The sequence below is a fragment of the Podarcis tiliguerta genome (assembly GCF_965153285.1).
Source record: "Podarcis tiliguerta genome assembly, chromosome: 2".
Classification (NCBI taxonomy): domain Eukaryota; kingdom Metazoa; phylum Chordata; class Lepidosauria; order Squamata; family Lacertidae; genus Podarcis; species Podarcis tiliguerta.
In genome coordinates, this window is record NC_139535.1 from 29644343 (window position 1) to 29656704 (window position 12362).

Sequence of the window (12362 nt, forward strand, 5' to 3'; positions counted from 1 at the left end):
TGAAACGGCTTGGATAACCTTGGGGTCTGACACCGTCTCTGAGCCTAATCATCTTCATAGGATTGCAGCGAGGATAAAACGAGAGGGAGAATCGCATACATTGCATAAAGACACAAGAGCATTTACTTATTTATTTATAAGTATCTTAATTATTAAATTTCCATACCACCCTTCATCCGAGAATCACAGGGCAATTTACAATATAAAGAATGTAAGAGCGCGAGAGGGGCCTGATGGATCAGGCCAACAGTCTATCTAGAAGAAGAAGAAGAAGAAGAAGAGGAGGAGGAGGAGGAGTTTGGATTTGATATCCCACTTTATCACTACCCGAAGGACTCTCAAAGCGGCTAACATTCTCCTTTCCATTCCTCCCCCTCTGTGAGGTGAGTGGGGCTGAGAGACTTCAGAGAAGTGTGACTGGCCCAAGGTCACCCAGCAGCTGCAGGTGGAGGAGTGGAGATGCGAACCCAGTTCCCCAGATTATGAGTCTACCACTCTTAACCACTATACCACACTGGCTCATCCTGTTCTCTCAGTGGCCAACAAGATGCCTGTGGGAAACCCAGAAGCCGGATCTGATCACAAGAACATTCTCCCCCCCTGCAGTTTCCAGGAACTGGTCTTTGGAAGCCTTACTGCCTCCAGCTATGGAGGCAGAGCATAGCCATAATGGCTAGTACACTGCCATAAGGTCCTTGGGGGAAAGGTGGGATATGAATGTAATCTTCCATATACAGTTAGCAGCATGCGGAAAATTATGGAAAGACGATCTAAAATTTACAGAGTGCTATATGCTGAGATTCTCGAGAGTCCCATGGACTGCAAGAAGATCCATTCTTAAGGAAATCAGCCCTGAATGCTCACTGAAGCTGAGACTCCAATACTTTGACCACCTCATGAGAAGAGAAGACAGCCTGGAAAAGACCCTGGTGTTGGGAAAGATGGAGGGCACAAGGAGAAGGGGACAACAGAGGACGAGATGGTTGGACAGTGTTCTCGAAGCTACCAGCATGAGTCTGACCAAACTGTGGGAGGCAGTGGAAGACAGGAGTGCCTGGCGTGCTCTGGTCCATGCGGTCACGAAGAGTCGGACACGACTAAACGACTAAACAACAACAACATATGCTGAAAGAAAACTATATGAAGGTGACGTACCACTGGTATCTAACACCCAGTAGGTTAGCGAAAACGTATAGGATTAAAGGAAAAAGAGGGCACTTTTTACCATATGTGGTGGAATTATACAAAGATTAAGGAATTCTGGAAAATGATATATAATGAACTAAAAAAAAATTAAAATAACATTTGTCAAAAGACTAGGAGTTTTCCTTTTAGGAATTTTAGGAGCAGACATACCAAAGGAAATGAAAAGACTATTCATGTACGTGACTACAGCTGCAAAGATGTTACTTGCCCAGCGATGGAAAGAGGAGAAGATGCTGACAGAAGCGGACTGGCAGATGAAACTATTAGACTATGCAGAGATGGCGAGATTGACCAGGAAAATCAGAAATCAGGAGGATCAAAACTTCAGTAGGGAATGGGACAAATACAAAATGTATTGAAAGGAACACTGTAATCACTTGAGCCCTCTGGCAGGCTTTTAATAACTCCTGCAGTGTTACAGAGACTTTGGATATTTGGGAAGAATTTTGTATGTAGAGAAATTATAATATGCAGTTGACTTAGATATACAGTGGTACCTCAGGTTAAGTACTTAATTTGTTCCGGAGGTCCATACTTAACCTGAAACTGTTCTTAACCTGAAGCACCACTTTAGCTAATGGGGCCTCCTGCTGCCGCCGCGCTGCTGGAGCATGATTTCTGTTCTCCTCCTGAAGCAAGGTTCTTAACCTAAAGCACTATTTCTGGGTTAGCGGAGTCTGTAACCTGAAGCATATGTAACCTGAAGCGTATGTAACCTGAAGCGTATGTAACCTGAGGTACCACTGTACTAAGGACCCACGGAGGGGAGGAGGGAAGTCCTAGGATTCAGAAGAATCTTGTTTAATTTCGGAATATCAATGTGTTAAATCTGAGATTTCTTTTGTAAAATGAGTAACAATTTTTTTTTTTAATATTAATGGAATCTTCCATAAAAATAGCAGTGGGAAGGGGCATCACACCAATTAGGAACGTGGGAAGCTGCCTCATACTGAGCCAGACCGTTGGTCTGCTGAGCTCAGTACAGTCTCCAACCCAGGAGAAACGATTCTCTTCCCATCCCAAAACAGGGACCTTCTGCATACAAGCTCTGCCACTGAGCTGAAGACGTTCCCTCGATATTATGCTGCTTCTACCTTTCGGGTGTTCAGATCTTGCATCACAGAGCCCTCCTTAATGATTGTGATCCTTTCTTCAAAGACTGACCCTGCATATCCAGCAATAAAAATTAAAAAAGCAAGAGAGCCGGCTGCTAAGCAGTCTCTGGAAATTGGAACCTCAGGCAAGCAAATATCAGGCATGTCATCTCCTTAATAGGTTGGTCTCACACTGTAGAAGGGCCCAAGTATTTTGGTGGTAGAACATCTGCTTTGCATATAAGGTGAAAGCGTGATGCTCCGCTGTTATTTTTGCTATTGGATGCTGCGTCTTGTTTAAGTAATCTTCTTACAGTATTGGAATGTGGTTTTTTGGTGTGTTGTTATATTTGCTACTGTTCTGCTCTGTTATTATGAAATCATTGTTATTATTGTTTAGCTTTGTTACCACTTTTTTGCTATGTTATTGTTTTGCTATGTTATTATGAAGCTGTTTTTGAAATGTCTGCTTGAAATGCATCCCTGTTTCTTTGTTGTGCGCTGCTTTGAGTATGAGGGGTGGGTGTGTATGTAAAAGCAGCATACCAATAAAATGAATGGATGAATGAATGAATACTGAATGTCTCAAATTCAATCCTTGGCATCTCCAGGTTGAGCTGCCTGGAACCCTGGAGAGCTGCTGCCATTCAGTTTAGACAATACTGAGCTAGATAGACCAGTGGTCTGACTCAGTATAAAGTAGCTTCCTATGTTCCTAGCAAGCATTTCACAGCCTTGGCTACCCATGTCTAAAATGTGGATAATAATGACTGAAAATAGGAACATTATTAAGATGACATAATGTGCTGCTGAAATTTTAGAAGATAGGAGATCAATATCACTGTGCTTTTTAATTAGCAAAAAATATTAAAAGCCCTGATCTAGCTAAGGTTAATTGCAACTAGCCGCACAATCCTATACATATCTACTCAGACATGTATGTGTCCAATGGGATTTACTCTCATGTGACTGTGCATAGGATTAGGATTGCAACCTAAAACCCTATCTTTGCTTTTACGTCTGCATTCATTGCACTGAATTTCTGCTGGAATTCTGCTGTGTTTCATTTTTAACTATGTGTGTTTTTAGATGGTTTTACATCGCTTTATATTAACTTCCATGTAGAAAACAAACAAGTGACTATAGTCATGAACTTGTAGAGGCTAATCCAATATTTTGGAAGTGGAATATAGGAACATAAATTGCATTAAGTTTTCCTATATGTAAAGCAATCCCAATGACAGGTAGAGCAATCCTATGTTTTCATTACGCTGGGGTCGGAGATTATGCCACTGCTATGCTGGTGGAACTGCCACATCTAATGCAAGCTCAGCTGGAATAGGAAGAGGACAAACATAAAATACAAAAACTGGGGGGGGGGGGAGGTAGACATTCCCCCAGTGCCCCGGAAACATTGCTGCAATTGTTGTAACTGCAATGGCAAGAAGGTTCAAATGCCACCCACCCACAGAGGCAGCTAACGAATTCACTGCTAGGAGGGACAACCTTCCTACATCACCACCACACAAGATCACATGGCAGCACCCCATTAGCTCTAGTGGCACTGCCAGCAGCAACGCTGCTACAGCTAGTCCCCAAGCATATTGGGGCAGGGGTCTAAAATCCCCTTATGTCAGGGCCGGCCTATGCATGAGGCCTGGTGATGCAACTGCCTCAGGCAGCAAGGTCCACAGGGGCATCAGATCTAAATGTAGATCTTTATTCCTCTCTGGTTGCTGATGTAGATCTTCACTCACCCCTTCTTCCCTAACCAGGGAGTGGTGGTGGTGGTGTGTGGTGGTGAGGACACCATTTGGTGGTTCACCTCAGGTGCCAAAATGCCTTGAGCCGGGCCTGCCTTATGTTGCTCACACAGCCATTGTTTTGGAACACAACGGCCAAAGGGAAGGAAGAGCATCCCACATGACATAGGACTCGCGTCCTGCCCTGAGCAGGAGCTCTGCAAAGTGTGTGCGCGTGCATGCGCATACATATATACACACAGAGAAAGCTTTCCTGGGATAAAGGTTCAAGGCCCACCTAGAAATGAAAAGGTCTTTTTGCTAAAGAAGGGCCATGAGGCTCACTGAGACTGGCAGGGCAGAAGGCAGGGAGACGAACAATGGGTGAAGCCAGAACCAATGACAGGCAGAGCCAATTAATCCTAGTTTTGTCCCCATCCTCCTCCCTGTTGAGTTCTCTAAGGGAAACATCAGGACTAAGGAGGGGGAAGCTGACAAACAGTGATCCCAGCCCCTGGACTGGTTGTAAGTAAGCAGGCAGAGAGCCAGTGTGGTGTAGTGGTTAAGAGAGGTAGACTACTACCGTATTTTTCGCTCTATAGGACACACTTTTTCCCCTCCAAAAATGAAGGGGAAATGTGTGTGCATCCTATGGGGCGAATGCAGGCTTTCGCTGAAGCCTGGAGAGCGAGAGGGGTCGGTGAGTACCGACCCCTCTCGCTCTCCAGGCTTCAGGCAGCTCTGCGCAAACCTTGGGAGACCGGCACGACTTTGCGCCGGGCTCCCAAAGGTTGCGCAGAGCTGCCTGCACTCCCAGGCTTCCTACAGCTCTGCACAACTCTAGGGAGCCCGGCACAAAGCCGCACCGGGCTCCCAAAGGTTGTGCAGAGCTGCCTGTATTCTGAAGCCTGGGGCGCGCTGAAGAGCGCACCCGGGCTTCGCGCAGCTCTCCACAAGCCTGGGGAGACCGGCGCGGCTCCCTAGGCTTGCGGATAGCAGGCTGTTCTGGGGGCTGGGGTCGGGAGAAGCTCGGGCTTCCCCTGTGCCAGCCCCGTGCCTGGGGGGGAAATAATTTTTTTTCTTTATCCCCCCCCAAAAAAAACCTAGGTGCGTCCTATGGGGCGGTGCACCCTATGGTGCGAAAAATACGGTAATCTCGTGAACCAGGTTCACGTCTCCGCTCCTCCTCATGCAGCCGCTGGGTGACCTTGGGCTAGTCATGCTTTTCTGAAGTCTCTCAGCCTCACTCACCTCACAGAGTGTTTGTTGTGAGGAAGGGAAAGGAGAATGTTAGCTGCTTTGAGACTCCTTTGGGTAGTAATAAAGCAGGATATAAAATCCAAACTCTTCTTCTTCACGCAGGCTGCTGGAAGCCAGCTCAGGACAGACTGAAGTTCACCAACTTCAGTGCCCCACCCAGCCTAATGAACCAGCCTCCACCAGTGAAGGCACACTACTTGCCATGGCCCTGGGCTCTGACTCCCCATCCTCAGGGGAAAAGGCTGTGGATTCAGATGACATATTGGACTTGGAGAAGGATTTGCCCTCAGAGCCAGCCTTGACATCCCTTCTTCTTCAGGAGTCCTAGCGCTGGAGGAGCCCATGATCCCAGCGCCATTCCAGCCAGCCACTCAGAGGAAGCCCTCTTGTTTTTGTAAGGCCTGAGCAACATCTAGGCCCTACGTGCAATACAATTCAGACAAGGAAGAATATTAACATATAGCAAAGACAGTTTCAGCAGTTATCCATTACAGCATGTGTTGTCCCCGTCCCCCCTTACCTTGTTTATCTGCATGGGGTTGTCTGTCCTGGCAGCCCCGGTTGTAAGAAGGGAGTGGGGGTTGTTGTGGGTTTTTGCCTGGAATCCCAAGGCAAAGTACCTCTTAGGGTTCTAGGAGAAGTGTTAGCAAGCTTTTCCTGTGTGTTGTTGGAGGTGGAGCACTTTGCAAAAAATAGCCTTTCTACTTAATTCTGTTCTCCCTTGGGATTTCAAAAGTGAGGGAGCAGGGACAGAGAGTGTTTATCACACGCCCTGTTATCTGAGTCACAGTCTCTCTGTGTGGGCTTTATATAATGGTAATGGTGTCCTGTGAATGATTGGGTGCTGCATTGCACCATATTTTATGCCATAGCTGTCAAAAAAATTTAAGGGAAATTCCTTTTTCCAAATCGGATTCCTCACAAGAAAAGGGAAAAATTGGCAGCTATGTTTATGCTCTGTCATGGCAGCATGGACAGGACAGTTATCAACTGTTTTTAAGTTCCGCCCCCTCCCAATTGAAATCAGTGGAAGGGAATTTCTTCAGCTCAGTCCGGGGCTGGTATAAAATTGTGTTCTCAACAGAAGTGTGACTGTGGTCCGGAGTGGCCTAGTGTACAACCTGCACTCTCCTCCTCATACCACATCCTGTTGTCCACAATTACACCCCATGGGGTTTTCTGTTGTGACATCTGTGTGTATCTCACTCTGCTGGCATAGCTTCTGTCAAATCCTGTGGCCCCCTCAGAGTCAGAACAACCCCCCACATATGCTGGATTGCTTCAAATCATTTTCATTTGTTGGGGGGTGGGAAGAGAATAATGTGACAGACTGTTCCTTGATACATATTGCTATCTCCAAAGCAAGATATATTAAAGGTTTCCCAGAAACCATAGCACACAATTCTGAGGCAAAGCTAAGGAAAGATGGCTCGGAGTTATTGTCAGACGTTCAGGGAAAACATCAGACAGGTAAAATTAGGCATCGCTAGCTCATGCCTTCATACCGTTCTAGTAGAAACCTGGCAGCCAAGGTTCGCCACACACAGCTACATGTAGCCTAGGCAGATATCCAACAGTCATGGGTTTAAGGAAAACTTTTTTAATGATTAGAAAACATGATAAGCATGACATTTAGTCAGGGGGTGGGGGCCTTAGGGTTCAACTACCATTGTTTAAAATGGTAGCTACGATTAATAATGGAAGATAAATTATGAAAAAAATGTCCACTATCCTGTTATCTGAGGCCAGCCTAAAATTTCTAAGCAACTTTAAATAGCCTATATTTATTTTTGTATTTTGATGAGTAATGGCCCGTTTCCTGACAGCTGTAGGCCTTAAAATGCAAAACCTGACATTATAGTGATGATTTATTTGTTTTTTGCCAGCAAATAATGGTTCATGATTCAAGTGGGAAGTTTTGCCATTATTAATAGCAATCACTGTTAATAGTATTAATAATAGAAGTATAAGCAATTATGGAACACATTTCAAATAAAACCACTTCAACTTGAATTTAAAGTTAAGCCAATGTATGCTGCTAAACTTGGTATTCTTCAGGATGCACTACCTTCATAAACTACCTTCTAGAACAGTAGTTTTAATTGCTTCTTCTAAATGTCCAACTCATTGTGTAGAAGCAATTTCACTCCACCCGGCAGTGCATTCTTAGTATGTGTCACAGGACCGAAGCCAACCAGCACTCGCCTCCACCCCAAGTGTTTTTTATCAGTAATATGGGCATGTGGTGCAGTTCTCCATTCACAGAATTGTAAGTGTGCTTGGAGGCAGTGCCCTTTGAAGGAGTCATGCTCCAAAGGAACTCTTACAGAATCACAGTGTGCCATAGCCCCCATTTAAATGCAGAAGCAGTGAACAAACTATAATTAACAGGGTCGTTGCAAAGTGTTTTTGACAATTGATAAAGCCAGCTGATTAAACAGAGCTTCAATGAGCTCATTTTTTCCACGTTGTTCAACAGCCTCCTGTGCACATTTAATCTTTTGACTGGAAGATTTGCTTTACTGCTCTCACCTTGCCACACCCAAAGGAACCTCTCATTGTGTCTATTTCATTAGCATACTGGAGACCATCAGCTTACTTATGACATCTCATCCCAAGAGTCTGGATGACATCATTTGGCATCTTAATGCAGGTGTTGAACAGCAGGGAGTAATCCGAGGACAGGATTATGTTGCAAGGAATGCTGTAGACAAGTTTATGGGAACGTGGTCTTTTGATGGCTATTTGACAGAAGAACTCCTTGTTCGGAGGCAGTATACCTCTATGCCAGATGTTGAAGACGAGTAAGAAGCAAGCCATTGCCATCATAATTTGGCCTGGGGGCTTCAGAGGCGTCTAACTAGCCATTGCTGGAAATAGAATATCCGACGAGGTGACCCTTGATCTGACCCAACAAGGCAATTCTGACGTTTTATGGCTTGTTTTTAGACTTAGCCTAAGTTATACTTCCATAAGTTAAAATATGAATCTTTTGCACTCAGAAGCATACAAGCACATACACTTTGGACTGTGCTGTTCTGTGGATGCTAAAGGCACAGTAATGCAAATTTGTGATCTCTTTTTTACTGGATTTGCAATAGTGCAGGCTGGATGTCGCCAGTATATGAATAGGTACCTTGGGACTGCTCTGGGGATCATAGGTCAAAGTTTAGTGATGTATGTAGTTGTCTCACTAATGGGTCTTATTGATTATTATCCACAGAAACAACAAAGAGCTCTGACTCCTCCCTCTCCCAGCAGATGCCGGCAACCAAGAAAAACTACCTTGGCCTTTGAGCTCTGAACAATTTGTAGGACAGTCAAGCTCTCAGTGTAGATCGACACCAAGACAGCATATAGATTGCTGCAACTGGGTAAGTGGGAAATGATAAATGGGTCTGAGAAATATCTCCATAGCAATGATACCTGGGAGCAAAAATGCTAAAACAGAATAAATGTTGGATAAAGTACAGTACTAAAGGGGAGCGAGGTAGAGCCTTGTGGGACTCCACCTCACAGTTCAGCCGGCTGAAAACAAGACAGGAACACAATCGCAGAGGCTCGTTGCTCAGCTCTCTCAATGAAACTTTGATGTTACTCACAATGTAAAGTGCTCCTTGCCGAAGCACTCTCCTAAAACGGTTTTGAAATGTCAGTAGCTGTGCCCAAACATGCAGTTCTAAATTTCAGCAAATGCTTTCAGCAGCTGCTTGCAGGATGAACCCCCTGGTATTCTGCTTCATCTTATTGGTGTGGGCCAGGGGTCAGCAAGGTTTCTCTTGCCTGGGGCAGATGAGTTCCACTGAGATCCCTCTGTGGGCCACATTGTGTGTGCGCATGAAAGCTCACACCCGCAATTTTCGGCGTCTGCGCATGCGCAGATGAGATTTTCTGTGTCTGCACAGATGCAATTTTCGGCACCGCAGAAGCGAGTCCCTGCACCGCGCTGCGCTGGTTTAGCACAGCGCGTGAGCGGGCAGCTCAGTTTAGGGGTGGCTCGTGGGCCGGTCAAACGACCTCTGCGGGCCACTTCCAGCCCATGGGCCTTAGGTTGCTGACCCCTGGTGTGGGCCATGCCTCAGACAGCAGTTGCTAAATTGTCCTCCAGCAAAACAAAATAGTGGCCGGGTATATCCTCTAAATGTGCTGCCTTTAGATACTGAAGTCAGATCTACTCACCGCTTTTATAATTAGGGTGGCTGTATGTCCTACTTTAGAGGACAGCTTTCCATTTTGAAGGTTTCTTCTGCTTAAGGATTGATTGATTGATGATTGATAATAATCAAGTCCTGTTTGAAAATCAGGCACACTAAAAAAAAGGAGTCTTGAAGTGCCCAGCAGCTGTTAGCAACACTCCACCGCCAGACTGAGCAAGCACACAACTCATTTGGTGTCTTTTCTATTACGGCGATCTATATCTTGTATTTCTATTTAAACTGCAGCAATGGTTTCTAAATTTGCACATATTGTATGCAAATTGGTGTCAACTCATCCTCTTTCTTTTTGGTGATGCAAATTCTCTTTTTTGGCAATGCGTGACTGGCCATTCTGTTTATAACTGGCCAGCCAGATGCATGACTGACACTGTAATGATTAGTTTAACCCATGGAAATCAGCAAGACTCATTGGATCACAGCTAGCCTTCCAAGATGCATCTCCCACAGCCAAAGATCACTCCATCTGCATTCCCCCCCTTTAATGTACCAGCTAGCAGTGATCCAGTTCCAGCAAAGCAGCCTTCTGTCTGTACATCACGAGTGACTGGAATAGGTATGATGTGGGAGGTTGTAGGTTCCTGTTCACCCCTGGCAAAGGAAGATCGCTACCCGTTTCAAAGGAAATTCAACAATGACTAAATGCAAGGTGTTAAAAAGTCTGGCAAAACTTGTGCTGGGGGGGGGGCAGGGGGTATTATTACAGGTCAAGACTGATACCAATAGTACTTGGTTAGAATGTCCTTGCTCGAGATATGCTTTAAAGCACATATACACACAGCTTAACTGAAACAAGGTTTGGCTTTATTAATTTCCAACCCCTCCTCTTTTATGTCTCCTGCTGCTATTTCCCATTCCTCACAGGGAAATATCCCTCTTCTCCTATTTTCCATAGTTGACCAAAGAAGCTGCAGAAGTTGAAGATTTGGCACACGCTTCCTAGATCCCTTTCCAGCTTGTCTAACTGAATTTTCGTATTAACAAGTGCAGTGCCAAGCTTGCAGGCGCTTGCCAAGTTTCAGCCAGACAGGAATATTCACAACAGGGTAATAAACACCTTAATATGAGATTTAAGATGAGAACATAGACAAAGCCCAAATATAATACTGCAAAAATATTTTTGCAGCATAATACTGCATATATATATATATATATATATATATATATATATATATATATATATGAAGCGTTGTCAAGCAAGCCAGGAGAAGAAAAAGAAAGGCTTTTACATCGCTCCTGGGCCCACTGTAGGCTAAGGGCCTGCTCAAGTTATGGCCAAGGTGCCAATTTCTCCAGCACCCCCCTTAACTTCCAAGCCCATTCGTATGTCTTCTTCTTTTTCTCCCTAGGACAATAGCATTATACTGCAGTTCTGGGTTCTGGAGTTGATTAAGCCCAGTCACCTTCCCATCTGAAGAAACGGCACGGTAATCAGGACAGAGGAAAATATGTATATACTGTAAGCAAAGTTACAGACTTTAAAGCTCACAAGGCATGCTGTGCGTGGATAACAAGGAACAGCGGGCAAGTGTAAGCAAACGAAAACCTTTGGCACAGTTACAACCTAAGGGCTGTGTTCATTGCTCCAAGGAGCAAAGCATGATTTCCTCAAAAGTCCACAAGCTACAAAGATCGTCGGCCAGTCAGAAATTTCCGCTGGCGTGTTCTCTTATCAGCCACCTATTCCAGACACATGTTTTTAAAAGATGAAGTGTTATGCTTCCGGTGGTTAGCACTACGACCCAAGAGCTTCTGTAGTACAGTGTGAAGAGAATGAATGGCAAACTCAGGTTTTTCTGCTTCAAAACTGTTCTTTTAAAAAGAGAAGCTGGACGACCATCTGTCAGGGATTCTTTCGCTGTGGTGGTTGGGCTGGATGACCCTTTGGGTCCCATCCAACCCTACAATTCTATAATCTCTTTTCCGCCATTGCATCTTCACCTTCATCCCTCCCACCTGTCCTTTGCATCACCACATTGTGCATCGTTCTGTGCCTGGGCATCGCCATGTCTGCTGCCCTGTGCACACCCAGCCAAGTAAGGCAAACAGCTGATAGTTAATTTTTTATTGACAAAAGCACGCATTTACAGCAGCTCCTGAGATGCACCGGATACACATGCTTCTAGCTTCTATGGAGAAGGCATTAACTTTTCCAGGTTTGTGCCTGGCAGAGCAGTTGAAGCAACAGTGGGGCCAGCCGTCACCCTGCGCCCCCCCCCCCCGCCTCCAGGCTTATGTACCCTCACCTGATGTTATGTGCATACACAACCTGAGACTTCTCCTGTATGGAAGTTGTCACTTCGCTTCCCTCTTCAGGTCCTTCCTGGTTCGAGGACGCAACAGGGCAGGGGACGGCGGGAATTCAACCAATTGACTGAACAGCTTCTTCCTCTGCCTCCGACACATTCTGTGCTCCCACAGATGACTACTCAGACCCTTCCCCTTCCCTGACTCCTGCCTTGCAGGTGGCCCCAAACCCCATAAATCATTGGCCCCTTCTCCTGGGTCAGTCTCCGGCCCCTCTGCCTCCGTCACACACTTGCCAGAGGCCCCAAATCTGCTTTGTTTGCAAAGTTTCAGGATCTACTTGGAGCCACCAAAGTTAACTTCATAAACTCATTTTTAATTACAAGTTGGGCCCAGTCAGGCCTCGCTATAAATTCAGGAATTAGAGAAAGGTTAGATTCGTCTTATGGGCTGGCTAATTAAGAGTTTCAGCAGCTCTGCTCTCTAAAACATTGATGCTGCCGGGCTCCCAAAGTGGCTCTGGCCTGACAGTGCATATGTCTGACTTAGGCTTAATTGCACCTAATAAGCTTCCCAATAAGATATGTCAGATAACGAGA

At 45.3% G+C, this 12362-nt stretch overlaps 2 long non-coding RNA genes across 2 annotated transcripts; both read left to right on the forward strand.

The window, feature by feature from the left end:
* Positions 1-1397: 1397 nt before the first annotated feature.
* LOC310671215 lies at positions 1398-2072 on the forward strand. The gene is made up of 2 exons (XR_014507903.1): positions 1398-1699; positions 1960-2072. It is a non-coding gene; the product is annotated as an uncharacterized lncRNA (long non-coding RNA).
* Positions 2073-3779: 1707 nt separating this feature from the next.
* On the forward strand, positions 3780-12120 carry LOC310671187. Its single transcript, XR_014507875.1, has 3 exons — positions 3780-4011; positions 8526-8676; positions 10866-12120. It is a non-coding gene; the product is annotated as an uncharacterized lncRNA (long non-coding RNA).
* The last annotated feature ends 242 nt before the right edge of the window (positions 12121-12362 follow it).